This window comes from Macaca thibetana, chromosome 2 (genome assembly GCF_024542745.1).
Source record: "Macaca thibetana thibetana isolate TM-01 chromosome 2, ASM2454274v1, whole genome shotgun sequence".
Lineage (NCBI taxonomy): Eukaryota > Metazoa > Chordata > Mammalia > Primates > Cercopithecidae > Macaca > Macaca thibetana.
In genome coordinates this window covers 44,196,234-44,203,850 of record NC_065579.1, presented here as the reverse complement: position 1 = coordinate 44,203,850, position 7,617 = coordinate 44,196,234, and positions in this window count along the sequence as shown.

Below are 7,617 nucleotides of genomic sequence, written 5' to 3'. Positions count from 1 at the left end.
TTTTTGTCAGATTTGTCAAAGATCAGATGGTTGTAGATGTGTGGTATTATTTCTGAGGGCTCTGTTCTGTTCCATTGGTCTATATCTCTGTTTTGGTACCAGTACCATGCTGTTTTGGTTACTGTAGCCTTGTAGTATAGTTTGAAGTCAGGTAGCGTGATGCCTCCAGCTTTGTTCTTTTGGCTTAGGGTTGTCTTGGCAATGCAGGCTCTTTTTTGGTTCTATGTGAACTTTAAAGTAAGTTATTTCCAATTCTGTGAAGAAAGTCATTGGTAGCTTGATGGGGATGGCATTGAATCTATAAATTATCTTGGGGAGTATGGCCATTTTCATGATACTGATTCTTCCTATTCATGAGCATGGAATGTTCTTCCATTTGTTTGTGTCCTCTTTTATTTTGTTGAGCAGTGGTTTGTAGTTCTCCTTGAAGAGGTCCTTCACATCCCTTGTAAGTTGGATTCCTAGCTATTTTATTCTCTATGAAGCAATTGTGAATGGGAGCTCACTCATGATTTGGCTCTCTGTTTGCCTGTTATTGGTGTATAGGAATGCTTGTGATTTTTGCACATTGATTATGTATCCTGAGACTTTGCTGAAGTTGCTTATCAGCTTAAGGAGATTTTGGGCTGAGACAATGGGGTTTTCTAAACATACAATCATGTCATCTGCAAACAGGGACAATTTGACTTCCTTTTTCCCTAATTGAATATCCTTTATTTCTTTCTCCTGCTTGATTGCCCTGGCCAGAACTTCCAACGCTACATTGAATAGGAGTGGTGAGAGAGGGCATACCTGTATTGTACCAGTTTTCAAAGGGAATGCTTCCAGTTTTGCCCATTCAGTATGATATTGGCTGTGGGTTTGTAATAAATAGCTCTTTATTATTTTGAGATACGTCCCACCAATACCTAATTTATTGAGAGTTTTTAGCATGAAGGGCTGTTGAATTTTGTGGAAGGCCTTTTCTGCATCTGTTGAGATAATCATGTGGTTTTTGTCTTTGGTTCTGTTTATAGGATGGATTACGTTTATTGATTTGTGTATGTTGAACCAGCCTTGCATCCCAGGGATGAAGCCCACTTGATTGTGGTGGATAAGCTTTTTGTTTTTTTTTTTTTTGAGACGGAGTCTCGCTCTGTCACCCAGGCTGGAGTGCAGTGGCCGGATCTCAGCTCACTGCAAGCTCCGCCTCCCGGGTTCACGCCATTCTCCTGCCTCAGCCTCCCGAGTAGCTGGGACTACAGACGCCCGCCACCTCGCCCGGCTAAGTTTTTGTATTTTTAGTAGAGACGGGGTTTCACTGTGTTAGCCAGGATGGTCTCGATCTCCTGACCTCGTGATCCGCCCGTCTCGGCCTCCCAAAGTGCTGGGATTACAGGCTTGAGCCACCGCGCCCGGCCTTTTTGAATAAGCTTTTTGATATGCTGCTGGAGTTGGTTTGCCAGTATTTTATTGAGGATTTTTGCATTGATGTTCATCAGGGATATTGGTCTAAAATTCTTTTTTTGTTGTGTCTCTGCCAGGCTTTGGTATCAGGGTGATGCTGGCCTCATAAAATGAATTAGGGAGGATTCTCTCTTTTTCTATTGATTGGAATAGTTTCAGAAGGAATGGTACCAACTCCTCCTTGCACCTCTGGTAGAATTTGGCTGTGAATCCGTCTGGTCCTGGACTTTTTTTGGTTGGTAGGCTCTTAATTATTGCCTCAATTTCAGATCCTGTTATTGATCTATTCAGGGATTCAACTTCTTCCTGGTTTAGTCTTGGGAGGGTGTATGTGTCCAGGAATTTATCCATTTCTTCTAGATTTTCTAGTTTATTTGCGTAGAGGTGTTTATAGTATTCTCTGATGTTAGTTTGTATTTCTGTGGGATCGGTGGTGATAGCCCCTTTATCATTACATCTATTTGATTCTTCTCTCTTTTCTTCTTTATTAGTCTTGCTAGCAGTCTGCCAATTTTGTTGATCTTTTCAAACAACCAGCTCCTGGAGTCATTGATTTTTTGAAGGGTTTTTTGTGTCTCTATCTCCTTCGCTTCTGCTCTGATCTTAGTTATTTCTTGCCTTCTGCTAGCTTTTGAATGTGTTTGCTCCTGCTTCTCTAGTTCTTTTAATTGTGATGTCAGGGTATCACTTTTAGATCTTTCCTGCTTTCTCTTGTGGGCATTTAGTGCTATAAATTTCCCTCTACACACTGCTTTAAATGTGTCCCAGAGATTCTGGTATGTTGCGTCTTTGTTCTCATTGGTTTCAAAGAACATCTTTATTTCTGCCTTCATTTCATTATGTACCCAGTAGTCATTCAGGAGCAGGTTGTTCAGTTTCCATGTGGTTGTTCGGTTTTGAGTGTTTCTTAATCCTGAGTTCTAGTTTGATTGCACTATGGTCTGAGAGACAGTCTGTTATAATTTCTATTCTTTTACATTTGCTGAGGAGTGCTTTACTTCCAACTATGTGGTCAATTTTGGAATACATGTGATGTCATGCTGAGAAGAATGTATATTCTGTTGATTTGGGGTGGAGAGTTCTGTAGATGTCTATTAGGTCTGCTTGGTGCAGAGCTGAGTTCAATTCCTGGATATCCTTGTTAACTTTCTGTCTTGTTGACCTGTCTAATGTTGACAGTGGGATGTCAAAGTCTCCCATTATTATTGTGTGGGAGTCCAAGTCCCTTTGTAGGTCTCTAAGGACTTGCTTTATGAATCTGGGTGCTCCTGTATTGAGTGCATACATATTTAGGATAGTTAGCTCTTCTTGTTGAATTGATCCCTTTATCATTATGTAATGGCCTTCTTTGTCTCTTTTGATCTTTGTTGGTTTAAAGTCTGTTTTATCAGAGACTAGGATTGCAACCCCTGCTTTTTTTTGTTTTCCATTTGCTTGATAGATCTTCCTCCATCCCTTTATTTTGAGCCTATGTGTGTCTCTGCACATGAGATGGGTCTCCTAAATACAGCACACTGATGGGTCTTAACTCTTTATCCAATTTGCCAGTCTGTGTCTTTTAATTGGACCATTTATAGTATTCTCTGATGTTAGTTTGTATTTCTGTGGGATCGGTTAATTTACATTTAAGGTTAATATTGTTATGTGTGAATTTGATCCTGTCATTAAGATGTTAGCTGGTTATTTTGCTCATTAGTTGATGCAGTTTCTTCCTAGCATCTATGGTCTTTACAATTTGGCATGTTTTTGCAGTGGCTGGTACCAGTTGTTCCTTTCCATGTTTAGTGCTTCCTTCAGGAGCTCTTGTAAGGCAGGCCTGGTGGTGACAAAATCTCTCAACATTTGCTTGTCTGTAAAGAATTTTATTTCTCCTTCACTTATGAAGCTCAGTTTGGCTGGATGTGAAAATCTGGGTTGAAAATTATTTTCTTTCAGAATGTTGAATATCAGCCCCTACTCTCTTCTGGCTTGTAGAGTTTCTGCCAAGAGATCCGCTGTTAGTCTGATGGGCTTCCCTTTGTGGGTAACCTGACCTTTCTCTCTGGCTGCCCTTAACATTTTTTCCTTCATTTCAAATTTGGTGAATCTGACAATTATGTGTCTTGGAGTTGCTCTTCTAGAGGAGTATCTTTGTGGTGTTCTCTGTATTTCCTGAATTTGAATGTTGGCCTGCCTTGCTAGGTTGGGGAAATTCTCCCGGATAATATCCTGAAGAATGTTTTCCAACTTGGTTCCATTCTCCCCGTCACTTTCAGGTACACCAATCAGACGTAGATTTGGTCTTTTCGCATAGTCCCATATTTCTTGGAGGCTTTGTTCATTTCTTTTTACTCTTTTTTCTCTAAACTTCTCTTCTCACTTCATTTCATTCATTTGATCTTCAATCACTGATACCTTTTCTTCCAGTTGATCGAATTGGCTACTGACGCTTGTGCATGTATCACGTAGTTCTCGTGCCATGGTTTTCAGCTCCAAAAGGTCATTTAAGTTCTTCTCTATGCTGTTTATTCTAGTTAGCCATTCATCCAATCTTTTTTCAAGGTTTTTAGCTTCTTTGCAATGGGTTCGAACATCCTCCTTTAGCTAAGAGAAGTTTGTTATTACTGATCTTCCAAAGCCTTCTTCTCTCAACTCGTCAAAGTCATTCTCCATCCAGCTTTGTTTAATTGGTGGCGAGGAGCTGCGTTCCTTTGGAGGAGAAGAGGTGCTCTGATTTTTAGAATTTTCAGCTTTTCTGCTCTGGTTTCTTCCCATCTTTGTGGTTTTATCTACCTTTGGTCTTTGATGATGGTGACGTACAGATGGGGTTTTGGTGTGGATGTCCTTTCTGTTTGTTGGTTTTCCTTCTAACAGTCAGGACCCTCAGCTGCGGGTCTGTTGGAGTTTGCTGGAGGTCCACTCCAGACCCTGTTTGCCTGGGTATCACTAGTGGAGGCTGCAGAACTGCAAATATTGCAGAACAGCAAATGTTGCTGCCTGATTGTTCCTCTGGAAGCTTCGTCTCAGAGGGGCACCCAGCCATATGAGGTGTCACTTGGCCTCTACTGGGAGGTGCCTCCCAGTTAGGCTACTCGGGGGTCAGGGACTCACTTGAGGAGGCAGTCTGTCCGTTCTCAGATCTCAAACTCTGTGCTGGGAGAACCACTACTCTCTTCAAAGCTGTCAGAGAGGGATGTTTACGTCTGCAGAAGTTTCTGCTGCCTTTTGTTCAGCTATGCCCTGCCCCCAGAGGTGGAGTCACAGCAGCAGGCAGGCCTCCTTGAGCTTCGGTGGGCTCCATCCAGTTTGAGCTTCCCAGCCTCTTTGTTTACCTACTCAAGCCTCAGCAATGGTGGGCACCCCTCCCTCAGCCTCGCTGCCGCCTTGCAGTTTGATCTCAGACTGCTGCGTTAGCAGTGAGCAAGGCTCTGTCGGCATGGGACCCTCCAAGCCAGGTGTGGGATATAATCTCCTGATGTGCCATTTTCTAAGACTGTTGGAAAAGCACAGTATTAGGGTGGGAGTGACCTGATTTTCCAGGTGCTGTCTGTCACAGCTTCCCTTGGCTAGGAAAGGGAATTCCCTGACCCCTTGTGCTTCCTGGGTAAGGCAATACCTTGCCCAGCTTCGGCTCACTGTCCATGGGCTGCACCTACTGTCCTGCACCCACTGTCCGACAAGCCCCAGTGAGATGAACCCAGTACCTCAGTTGGAAATGCAGAAATCACCCATCTTCTGCGTCACTTATGCTGGGAGCTGTAGACTGGAGCTGTTTCTATTTGGCCATCTTGGACTTTGCATATTTCTAGATGTTTTTACCAAAATCAATCTGGTCTGGTATATGACAACATAAAAAACTCAAGGATAGAGCCCAAAAACTCACCAACAAAGCAAGTAATTATGCTGAACCCCCTTGGGCACTCTCTAATTGAATGTCTTGGGTCCTCCCAATTCTTAGTCCTTTAATACCTGTTTTTCTCCTCTTATTTGGACCCTGTGTCTTCCATTTAGTTTCTCAATTCATACAAAACCATACCCATGCCATCACCAATCATTCTATACAACAAATGCTCCTTCTAACAACCCCACAATATCACTCCTTACCACAAAAATCTCCTTTCAGCTTAATCTCTCCCACTCTAGGTTCCCATGCCGCCCCTAATCCCATTCAAAACATTGCCCATTATCTCTCCATACCAGACCCCAAAATTTTCACCGCCCCAACAGTTCACCACTATCTTCTTTTGTTTTTCTTATTAAGAAGATAGGAATGTCAGGCCTTTGAGCCCAAGGCTGCCATATATCCAGATGGCCTGAGGCAATTGAAGAACCACAAAAGAAGTGAAAATGGCCAGTTCCTGCCTTAACTGATGACATTACCTTGTGAAATTCCTTCTCCTGGCTCAGAAGCTCCCCCACTGAGCACCTTGTGAGCCCTGCCCCTGCCCTCAAGAGAACAACCCCCTTTGACTGTAATTTTTCACTACCCACCCAAATCCTATAAAATGGCCCCACCCCGATATCCTTTTGCTGACTCTCTTTTCAGACTCAGCCCACCTCCACCCAGGTGATTAAAAAGCTTTATTGCTCACACAAAGACTGTTGGTGGTCTCTTCACAGGGACATGCATGATAGGCCTCAACAATGCTGTTATTTAAAAGCTGAAGGATGAGTAGTTGTACTGCTTTTTTTTTTTTTTTTTAACTTTTCTCTCAAACTATCCACCTTCTAAGGGGGGTTTAACACCTGCAAGGGTTACCCTGGGGGTATGGCACATAGGAAGAGTCACATTTACAAAGGGCCACAGTCAGCTTCTGGTACTGTTGCCTAATGATGTTATGCAGGTATTCACTGGGATTTTATGTGTGTTAGGAGAGTTATTGCATCAAACATAAAGTCTTCAAACATTATGCCATCTATTTTAACCTTCCTTGCCATTAATTAATTTTTGTTTTTAAAATCGGGAAGGCTCAAGAAATAGGAGTGGTCAGGGCCTGACCCGAGCCTTCAGAGGGCTTGAAACTCCCAAACAGATCTTGATTCGTTGGTTTTTCTGCAGTGCCGGGGTAGCTGCACAGTGTGATGCAGTTAGATGCTCCTTTGTTCTTTTACCACTTTCTGGTAAAAGATACTGAGCCTAGATTCCAAGTTAGGATTGGCAACCCAGCGTTCCTCTCCCCTCCGAGGTCATCCAGCCCAGTGCAGGGCCACTTGTCCTGGAGATACGGATTATTCTCATCTTCACAGGAGTCCCAACTCCTGTGTGGTAACTCTGTTACGGACTGAATGTTTGTGTCACCCTAAAATTCATGTACTGAAATCCTAAACCCAGATGTGATGGAATCATGAAGTGTAGGCCTCTGGGGGATTATTAGGTCATAAGGGTAGAGACCCCATTGAATGGGATTTGTATTATAAAAGGAAAGTATCTTGGGTCCCCAAAATCACTAAGGAAAACTCAAGCTGGAAACTGCTTAAGGCAAACGTGCCTCCCATTCTATTCAAAGTCACTCCTCTGCTCACTGAGATAGATGCATATCTGATTTGCCTCCTTTGGAAAGGCTAAGCAGAAACTCAAAAGAATGTAACAGTTTTTGTATTGCCTATCTGTGACCTGGAAGCTCCCTCCCTGCTTTGAGCCTTCCTGCCTTTGCTCCAAGTTGTCCCGCCTTTTCAGACCGAACCAATGTACTTCTTACATATATTGATTGATGTCTCATGTCTCCCTAAATGTATAAAACCAAGCTGTGCCCTGACCGTAACCAAGCTGTGCCCTGACCGTCTTGGGCACATATCGTCTGGACTTCCTGAGGCTGTGTCTCGGGCGCATCTCCAATCTTGGCAAAATAAACTTTCTAAATTAACTGAGACTTGTCTCCGATTTCCTGGGTTCACAGTACTTTTAGGAAAGAGACCCCAGAGAGCTCTCTAGCCTTCTACCCACCATGAGAGAACACTGGGAAAAAAACAGCCATCTATGAAGCAGCCGTCTCCAGACACTGAATCCTCCAGTGCCTTCATCTTGGACTTCTCAGCCTGCAGAACTGTAGGGAATAAATGTTTGCTATTTAAGCCACTCACTTTATTGTATTCTATTCCAGCAGCCCAAACTGACTAAGACACTGTCAAAAACAAATTATAAACTCACCTGGTTCTTTCTTCTTCTTTTTTTTCCTTTAATAGACTTTCCAA